Raw genomic sequence first — 10,506 nt, 5'->3', positions numbered from 1 at the left:
TGATTAGTATAAAGAAAGACTTGTAGGTGTGAAGTTTATAAAACAAGAATAATATACAGGTAACAGGTAAAAATATGCTTAATTTCTATTTATACCTGCTTTATTTTTTCTAAATTTTTAAAATCTCTTGCAGTTCTAAAGATGTTTTAATAAACTATTATAATAAAATAATCTTCTTTTATTATTATAAACTAATAATAAAAGAAGACTAAAATGGAATCATTATATAAGCCGAATGACAACAAACAGAGTAGTAAAGATAGTAAGAGACAGTTCCCCAATAGGAAGAAGATCAGTAGGAAGACCACAAAAACGATGGAACAACTTACTGGAGTCATTGGAGACATTGAAAAACAGACAGAATCATGTCTAAATAAAAAGAAAAAGAAAAAGGAGACATAAAGTACCCACAATGTACTTTCTGCAGAGCTTATTTACATCCTTTTCCTCAAGTTTATATGCTTTTGCTTTAGCTTTTCTGCTGTTACTTTTGCTTTCTTTTTGGCGACCTTGTACTATAAAATAAAACATTAATAAGAATTTAAAAAGTTGTCAAAATACATTTAGATAAAGAGATAAAAACAAAATATAATATATATAATAGGAAGAATTTAAATATAACATAACAGCTGTTATGAAGATAAATAAAACAGCGGTTACAACAACAAGAGCCAAGGAAAAAACGGATGACAAATGAAATTTTGGAAATCATCTAGAATAAAGTTGAAAATAAGAACTAAAAGAAGAGTTAAAAATTAAATAACTTTTAAATCATACACATCCTCGTTGAAACCGCCAATTCTAACAAATTAAATAAAATTTTAATATTTTTGAGATTTAGTAAATTATTCCGTCTCATTTACGTAAGATAGTAAGGAATTTTATACGAATTGTTTTGACAGTTATAATTTTTATAAATATAAAACATATTAAAAAACATCTCGTAGAATATTCATAATAATTTCTTTATGTGAAAATAAATAATATATAATTAAAATTTTAAATATCTTAACCAAAAATATTATTTTTGGCCACAAGTACTAAACGTAGTAGATGTGAATCACAACAATGTTGGTAAAAAATAAGAATTTATTCGTCATAACTATCTCGACTAGTTTGACCGGTTTGACAATTTAAATGTGTAGTATGATATATTACAAAAAAACTCCTATCTAGGAAATCATCAACTACGGGATGTTTAAATCTTTTATTAAGTCTCTTTTTATTGTTATTATTGTATTTAAAATATAATTATATTAAATAAATATTATTTATAAACAGTATTTAAATTGTCATGTATAAACAATTTTTTCTAATACTCTTACTAAATCTGTTTTTTAGTAGGGGAGAGTTACCAAGAGTGTACCGCTTAACATGTTTCGAATTTTAATTTGAATAATATACGGCATATTTAACTGAACGACGTATTGAAATAATTAACAAATATTTACACACCATGATAATTTTTGTAACTTGATATCATCGATTTTACTGAAAAAAAAGTATGTTTTCCTGATAGGTTGCAAGTGGTATAATGTAGAAAACTAGTTGCCTATATTGTACCACGGGTTTTCTTAATTGTACCCGTAGTAACCTCTATAGAGGGATCAGTGTATAGTAAAATAAATTTTAGTGTGAATACCCTTAATCATGTTTTGTTTTCCAATATCAGAAATTATTCAGTTTGAACGTAAATAATATTTTTATTTACATTCAAAGCAAGAAAATTTTGGCTTCCAGGTTGGACTCATGTCTTCAATTCTTTTTTTCTCGCAAGTTGAACAGAACCATTCATCAACACACATCTCTATTACAACGTCAGGTTTATTTGAGCTTGACTCGGCATTTAGAAGAACAGACTCTGTATAATTTTCACATTTGTAGACAAATTTCATTTTTATTTGTGTTATCTGTTCCTGCGGTAACTGTAGCTATTTAGATAATTATTGTTCAGTTTTATAGGGACTTCCCATTAAAACCATTGACTTTTGTGCTACTTCCTTATTGGATTTTGGATGAGGCTTCGGTATCGGAGAAATTTAATCAATTGAAATGTTAAGTTTTGGACTTGCTCCACGAGCTTTTTTAGTAGGCCTAGTGGGTGGAGTAGTCGTAGCTAAATTCTCCTTAGGACTAGGTAGTTCAGGCCAGATTATTTCGTATCCTATATTAGCTCCTGTTGTAAACCTAAGTAGTTCGTTGTTTGTCTCATTAGACACTTCATTTTCCCCATCTTCCTGAGTTATACTGCCTTCATGGTCATTTAAATTTTCAAGTGTACAAAAGTCATGATCTTTGAAGACCACGCGATTAACAGGCCATACTCTACTAGGTCGGAAATTATTGACTGCAATTTCAATGCTTGCTGCTCTCCTATAAGCTTCAGAAATCAAGCTAGCTACGTAAAGTTGTGTAACACATAATACGGGGTTAAAACGAAACCACTTTTCAACTGATTGAGTGAAGTAGCCGTTTAAAGGTTTAAAGAATGATCTATCCAAAGGCTGCACATCTCACTACCCTCTATCACGTAAAATTGCTTCAAGATTCTTGGAGTGCTTTGTATGCCCATTCAGTACCAAAAGAACTTTTTTTTACTGTTGAGTTTACAGAATCAATAACATGCTGGAGCCATTTTACAAAGTGATCACTAGTCATGTAGTGATGTAGAGATCTCATCCATACTTTATGGTGGAGCACCAACCCTGAAATGATTGTTCATTCGCATATACTTAAACTAAGCATAGGTGGAACGTAAATTCCTGAAGCACTCGCACGGCAAACAACTGTTGTGTTGACTCCACGTTTTTCTACTGGAGACTGACCCAACTTGCCTTTTACATTTTTGTGCGAAAACCTTTTCACATTTTCTCTGCACAGTGCTGACACTCGTTTCACGTTAAATATGCGAGTTGCATCAATATTATTCTCATCAACAATTTTTTTCAGAATGTCGAAAAAGACGTAAACATTTCTTTTATTGAATCCTTTTGCGCACATCATGGACGTTGCTTGATGTTCTCTCAGTGAGATTATGTCCTTATGACGAACTTTAAAAGCATAAAACCACTTCTTTTTTGCCATTTGTGATTCTTTATTAAAATTATATGGTATTTGAGTTCTCTCCACGATTTGAAATGCACGCCGTCGGATTGCAAGTGCAAGCCGACGATTTAAAATGCAAGTGACGAGGTAAGGTAGGCTTAGGGACTCCATACTGCCGGCAACATTCATTTAATCCTAAGTCTCCATTACGAAATGTTTGAAGAGCCCAGATCATGTCGTCTACATTCCAAGTCCCATATTTTTCTTTGGGCATCTAAAACACACAAGAACGGTGTGTGTTATTTATCTATTTATTTATTTACTTATTTATTTATTTATTTATTTATTTATTTATTTATTTATTTATTTATTTATTTATTTATTTATATATTTATTTATTTATTTATTTATTTATTTATTTATTTATTTATTTATTTTTAAAAATAAGTACGTCTTAAATACCCAATAGTATCTAAAATTGTACAGGTACAATATAGGCAACTTGGCGTGGTAAAATATGGAAAACTTGCACTGTATGTAAATAAACTACGATTCCTAACCTAAAAATGGTCCGGCAAAGAGAAGCAACTCAGTTTTATACACCCAAATACATGTTTTTCTGTATTTATGTATCAAAATGGTTTGCACATACCTTTACAGATGCTGTAACCTTACGTATGAAACTAGAAAACTATACTGAACCACCATAAAATACAAACATTCGATAAAACAAAATTGATAAATGTGAACGTTGTAAAACTTCCGCACTCAAATCTAGGTCACGATATACAAGCACAAGGTACACTATTCGCGCTGGTACAGTTTCGGCTACTTTTCCCTACTAAAAAAATGTTTATAGAACCAAAATATATAATAATCATAACTTCTTAAATATCTATGTGGTTTTGACAACGTATATCTATACATAGCGAACGCGGAACTATGCCCGGCACGAAATTAACAATTAAAAAACAATCGGTTGGTCTTCTTCCTCTTTTAGTGCCTATTCGTTCCGAATATTGGCAATCATTCTGGCTATAATTATTTTATTGACTGATGCTTTAAATAGATTCGTTGTTGTTGTGGAGAACCATTTCCTCAGGTTCTTCAACCATGATATTCTCCTTCTCCCAATTCCTCGCTTTCCGAATACTTTACCCTGTAGGATTACCTTCAGTAATCTGTATTTAGTGCTGTTTCTCATTATATGTCCGAGATATTCCAACTTTCTCCTTTTAATGGTATACATCACCTCTCTTTCTTTGCCCACTCTTCGTAATACGGTCTCGTTGGTTATCTTGTCTGTCCATGATATCCTTAGAATTCGCCTGTATAGCCACATCTCGAAGGCTTCAAGTTTTTTCTCCATTGCTTCAGTTAGTGTCCAGGATTCAACTCCGTAATACGGTTGTAAATCGGTTGGTACAAAAGTATTATTAAAAACTCGGGTTCTCCGAGAAAAAGGTTTAATTTGAAGATTGCTAAACTTAGATTATAAATTTTTCACTGGGCTATCGAGCCTTGAATACGGCTATTTTCGCGCTTTTTAAGACCTTAAATTGTTTATAACTCGAAAACAATGCATTTAAGACAAAAGTTACTAACAACAATTTTTGTTCAGAATGAACCAGTTAACCTAAAAAACTTGTCACGGTCAAAAAACAAAATTAATTTTACCATTTGTTTAAAAAAAATTGTTTATACTAATTTTTAGTCATCATTTTCCCATGGCAACATCCACTTTTGTTATAAGAGAACTCTTTCAAGTACAGTTATGAATTTAAACTTAAGAACTTATTCGTGTTATCAAACGACCGTGCTGCCAAATACTGTCAAAATAGGTAACTTCAAAAATAGGGATAAATGTCAAAAATATGAAATAAATTTGAACAAAGATTGATATTGTTCAGTGCCACAATGTTCTGTTCGATGTACGAAAGATATACATATCCACTACTTTGCAAACGACTAGAAAAACTGGCAAGTGGTAAAATTCATAAATGTATGCAGCCGATACTTAAAGAAATCGGATTACTTTTTCTAGGTAAATCGTATTTGATAGAAAATTTATTTAGATAATATTGTCTCACCCTGGTTCTTTCTTAATCATTGAAATAACGTTTTACTTATTTTTTTGATATGAAGACTGGTAAACGATTTTTTAAAAATTTTTATTACATCTGAGAATCTACCTATTTAACAACGTCAACAACTACGGAAGATGAAATCGTGAAATAGTGCAGAGTTACAGCCGGATCACTTATTGAAAATCAGCACAGAATAGAAGGCTACTTAGGTGACTCCATATGTACTAAGTGAAGGCAAAAAAGTTACTTCGTACGATATGATACAAACAAATCGCGGTTTAAATGCATTAACTGGAATCTATCTATCTATCTATAGCCCAAAATCTATTATTCATGTGTTAAATATAGGCCTTTCCCATTTGTCTTCATTTGTCTCTGTCTTCTGTTTGTCTTTTCCACATTGGATGTGCGCTTTGCTCAATGTTATCTTTTCATCTCATTTGCGGTCGACCTCTTGACCTTTTTGCAGTACATGGTCTCCAGCGGCCAATTTCTTTATTCCATCTTCCATCCTTATATCTTTCTTTATGCCCAGCCCATTTCCATTTTAATTTCAATGCATGTTTGACAGCATCTGTTGTTTTGGTTTTGCGTCTTATCCACTCGTTCCTCTTTTTATTTCTCAACGATATTCCCAACATTTGTCTTTCCATAGCTCTTTGAGTTTTCTTTATTCTATCTAAGTTGCTCTTGGTACACGTCTACGTCTGGGCACCATATGTCAGAACAGGTAGGACGCATGCATTAAATACCTTCGTTCTTAATTTTAAACGTATTTTTTTGTTTTTGATAATATGAGAGTTTTCGGAATGCAGCACCCCATGCTTATTCTTCTGGTTATTTTTTTAGTTTGGTTACTTTTGTCTGCTCTGATAGCTTGTTCTAAGTAAATATATTCTTGGACGTGTTCTGTGTTTGTTCCACCTATGGTAATTACTGTCTGTCTTCTGTATTAGTCATTATTATAGTTTCCTTTAGATTTATTTTTAGTCCTTTCTCAAGATGTTTTTTCTAGGCCTGAAATCATTATTCGTAGTTGTTCCATAGTTGTTGCTATCAGGAGTACATCATCGGCGAATCTTAGATGATTTAAATATTTCTTGTTTATACAAATCCCTTTATTGTCCCAGTCTATAGATTTAAAAATGTCTTCCAACGCCAGAGTAAATAGTTTGGGTGCGATTGTATCCCCTTGTCTGATACCTCTACAAATTCTAATTAATGGAGTTTGCCAATCTCTGTCTAGCTGAATTCTCATAGTGGCGTTTTAATATATATTGTGGATTAACATTCTGTACCGTGAATCTATTCGGTAATTAACTAGCGCTTCTTCTACTGCCCATAGTTCTATGCTGTAAAACGCTTTTTCATAGTCAAAAAACGCTAGGTATATTGGAAGGATGTATTCATTGGTCTTTTCTATCAATATTTCAAGGGTGTGAAGGTGGTCGGTTGTGCTGTACCCCTTTCTAAATCCTGCCTGTTCAACTGGTTGGTATACATCAAATTTGGTGTTTAGTCTAGTTGTGATCACCTTGGTGAAAGTTTTATAGATTTGTGACAAGAGAGATATTGGTCTATAGTTAGCTAATTTTAATCTATTTCCTTTCTTATATATCAGAATTGTATTAGCTTTGTTCCACTCTTGCGGTATTTGTCCTTCAAACAAACATTTATTGAAAAGTATCTTTAGGTAGTCTTTTATCTTTTACCCTCCTTCTTTGAACATGTCAATTAGAATTTCATCGTCTCCCGGAGCCTTATTTCTTTTCATATTTCTAATTGCTTTTTCTATTTCTTTTCCGGTTAGGGTGGGTAATATTTCAGAGGTTATATTCATTATTTTCTTTTTCAGGTATTGTTGAGTTGTATCAGGTGGACTGTTTTTAGAGCTTAGAGGTCACTATAATATTCCCTTGTTATCTTAGATATTTGGGTTCTGCTTTTTTCTATTACACCTTGTTTATTTTCCATCTCTATGATTTTATTTCTTCCTAGGTGGGATTTGATAGATCTTAAGTTAAAAACTGACCTCACTTTTCCTTGACCTTTTTGTTATTTTTGGTGTCTCAGCAAACACATGTAAAAATTTTTTTCAGATAACGGTGAAAATCTTTTTGAAGTATTTAAACCTGCAACTCCTTGTCCACGAACAGGAGAGATTAAGTATACCTGTTAGTTCTAAGAAATTTCCTAAAACAAGGATTATTTTGGACTGCACAGAATTACTTTTACAAAAAAGCAAGTGTCTCAAGTGTCGCGTAATAACTTATTCTCACTACACAGGGGACCACACATTAAAAGTTATGCTGGAATAGCACCATCTGGTTTAACTACATTTGAAATCCTGTTTATGATGGCCGTATCATGATTGGCCAACAAAATTATCTCAAATTTTTATTCAATCAAAATTATTGGATAAATTGACACCAAATGAGGATGTTATAATGGTAGATAAGGGCTTTTTGACAGAAAATAAATGCATTGAAAAGAAAATCGAATTATTGAGATCATCATTTTTAGAAAAAAGAAAACAATAATAATTATCAATGCAAGATGCTCTTTGTACTGCTGAAATTGCTTTAGTAAGAGTAAACGTAGAAAGAACTATACAACTGCTAAAAATCTTTAAAATTCTTAAAGCAAGAGTTAATTTATTCCCACTTCCTTATATGGACTCTGTTATAAATATTATTTCAGGTATTGTAAACTTTTATGCACCAATACCTAGTAATGATAAATATTAATTTATATTTGAATATATCTAAATTAACAGATGTGTGTAGTTAGGTGTAAATATTTTTTTAGTAAAGTAAAAGTACCTATAAGAAATGAAACAATTTTTAAAACAAGTTATTTTTATGTAATTGGAATAAAACTGGTATTACATTGTAAAAATATATATCTACCAAAATTTGTAACATGCTTTGTATAAATTCTACATCAAATGGGACTTTGATCACCCAAGATGGGCCTTGGGTGAATCACCCAAGATGGACCTCTAGTATTTCTTAAAAAGAAACATAATATTAAGTACACCTAATTACTTTTTAATCATAGGGTTTTTTCTTTCTGTTGTCTATGTGTCAGAGTTAAAACACACCAGTAAAAGATGCCATAAACTAAGTTTTACTACCTTTACCAAAATGTTGTCCATTATTTTATATTTTATATGTGTATTATTAATGTTGAGTGTCAATGCTTTTACAAATAATCTCAACGACTAGTTCCGAAAGCTAGACAAAAAGTTAATAGAGTGTTTCATTAACATCCCGGCCAATTTTCTGACTGCAACCCCTCTGACTGTGTTGTTTGTATATATATATATATATATATATATATATATATATATATATATATATATATATATATATATATATATATATATATTATATACAGTGGTGTTAAAAAGTTCTGCATCACCTTACCAAAACATGAAAATAGAAATTTAAGGCATTTACCTTAAATATTGTTTAACCATTTACTATCTACATCAAAAAAGCACTTAAACACAATATTATAAAATGGAAACACAGCAAAAATTTTGATTAATAAAAAAAATGTAGTTCGGAAAATTTTTTATTCAATATTACAAAAATTAGGCTATTTACATCAAGACGATATTGTACATCCCATTGAAGTAATTTAAACTAATTTTTATATTTAATTGGCCAGCCCTTGTTTTTAATAACTAGTTCACATCTTTTGGGCATGGAATTTATTAATTTTTGCAGTTCCTCAATGGAAATACAGTGATGCCAAGCGTGGATTAGAGATTCGATTAATTTCGTTTTATTTGTGGGTTTGCTTTTGGAAATAATGTTTGATATCATTTGCCACAAATTCTCGATAGGATTGAGGTCCGGTGATTGCGCTGGCCAGTCCCTCCTATCAATTTCATTACTCTTTAGCTTTAACCAATTTTGCTCTATGACAAAGAGCATTATCATCCTGAAAAATAAATCTTTCTTCGCCAAACAGGTCTTTTCCACTACGCAGCATCTTATTCTGTAGTACCTCAATGTATTTATAGCATTCATCATCCCAGAGACAAAGTGTAGGCGAGCAACTCCTCGAGCGGAGATGCAACCCCATATCATAACGGAGGTTGGATGTTTAATTGTGGGAAGAACACATTTTGGAGAAAATTCTTCACCAGGAAATCTTCCGACGTAGGCATTTCCAGCATTATATTATATTATTATTGGAAGTGGATTAATCACTAAACAGTACACTTTGCCACTGCTCTACTGTCCAGATTCGATGTTCCTTGGCCCATTTCAAATGGTGCAATCTTTGCTTTTCTGAAAGCAGTGGTTTCTTCCGTGCCTGTCCAAAACTATGTAAGCAGCCTTTTTCTCACAGTGGAAGTGCACACGCTTACACCTGAGAATTCAGACCACAGCTTCGTCAATTGGGTGAAATTAAGGCTTCTATCTGCCAGACTTTTTCTTCTTAACGCAGCGTCATCCCGAACAAAAATTTCCTTTGGTCGGTCACTACGCGGTCTGTCGTCGATTTTTCCTTGTTCAGCATACTTCTTAATGACTCTAATTACTGTAGATTGATTACAGTTTACTGCGGATGCTATTTCGCGACTAGATTTGTCGTTTTTATGGTGAAAAATAATTTCAAAACGCTTTTCGTCCGATAATTTAGTTTGTTTGGTCTGGGATGGCATTTTGACCTTTTTATCAAAAATTAAAGAGCAAATAAATGTGTTAGGGTAACTACAGTGTTTACATAGTCAAAATATGAGGCAAATTTGTCATTACGATTCAATTTAATAGTACTTTACCGACTTAATAATCACCTCATAATTTTCTCATCATCCAGCCTCAAGAGTCCACTGCTGAGCATAGGCCTCTTCCTCATGTTTCCAACCCCGTCTATCTTGCGCCGCTCTTATCCTGTTTTTATTGAGTCTTCTTTAATCGTCAGTCCATCTTATAGGTGGTCGACCGACGTTTCTCTTGTCTTCCCTTGGCCTCCATTCCAATAACCTCTTTGTCCATCGCCCATCTGTCATTCTGGCTATGTGTCCTGCCCATCTCCATTTTAGTCTGGCTATCTTCTCGATGATGTCAGTCACTCCGGTTCTTCTCCTGATGTTTTCGTTGGTTATTCTGTCTCGCAGAGTTATTCCTAACATGGACCGTTCCATTCTTCTCTGCGTGACTCTCAGTTTGGTAGCTGCTGCTTTTGTTAAAGTAAGTGTTTCTGCTCCGTACGTCAAGACTGGGAGGACGCACTGATCAAATACCTTTCTCTTTAGGCATGTGGGCAGTTCACTTTTAAAAGTTTCTCTCAGTTTTCCAAATGCTGCCCACCTAAGGCCGATTCTTCTCTTCAGTTCATGAGTCTGGTTATCCCT

General features: G+C 32.7%; 1 protein-coding gene across 2 annotated transcripts in view; it reads left to right on the top strand.

The window, feature by feature from the left end:
- LOC140445870 (serine protease gd-like) overlaps nucleotides 1-10,506 on the top strand; it is a 154,319-nt gene continuing 143,813 nt past the window's right edge. The window contains exon 1 of one of the 2 annotated variants that reach the window (XM_072538272.1): nucleotides 1-59. The gene's annotated coding sequence lies outside the window, so the exon portion shown is untranslated. Of the gene's footprint in view, nucleotides 67-10,506 lie in introns of both variants that reach the window. The other variant, XM_072538271.1, reaches the window with a different exon arrangement.

The sequence above is a fragment of the Diabrotica undecimpunctata genome, chromosome 7 (assembly GCF_040954645.1).
Source record: "Diabrotica undecimpunctata isolate CICGRU chromosome 7, icDiaUnde3, whole genome shotgun sequence".
NCBI lineage: Eukaryota > Metazoa > Arthropoda > Insecta > Coleoptera > Chrysomelidae > Diabrotica > Diabrotica undecimpunctata.
This window is presented reverse-complemented; position numbering and strand designations above follow the sequence as displayed.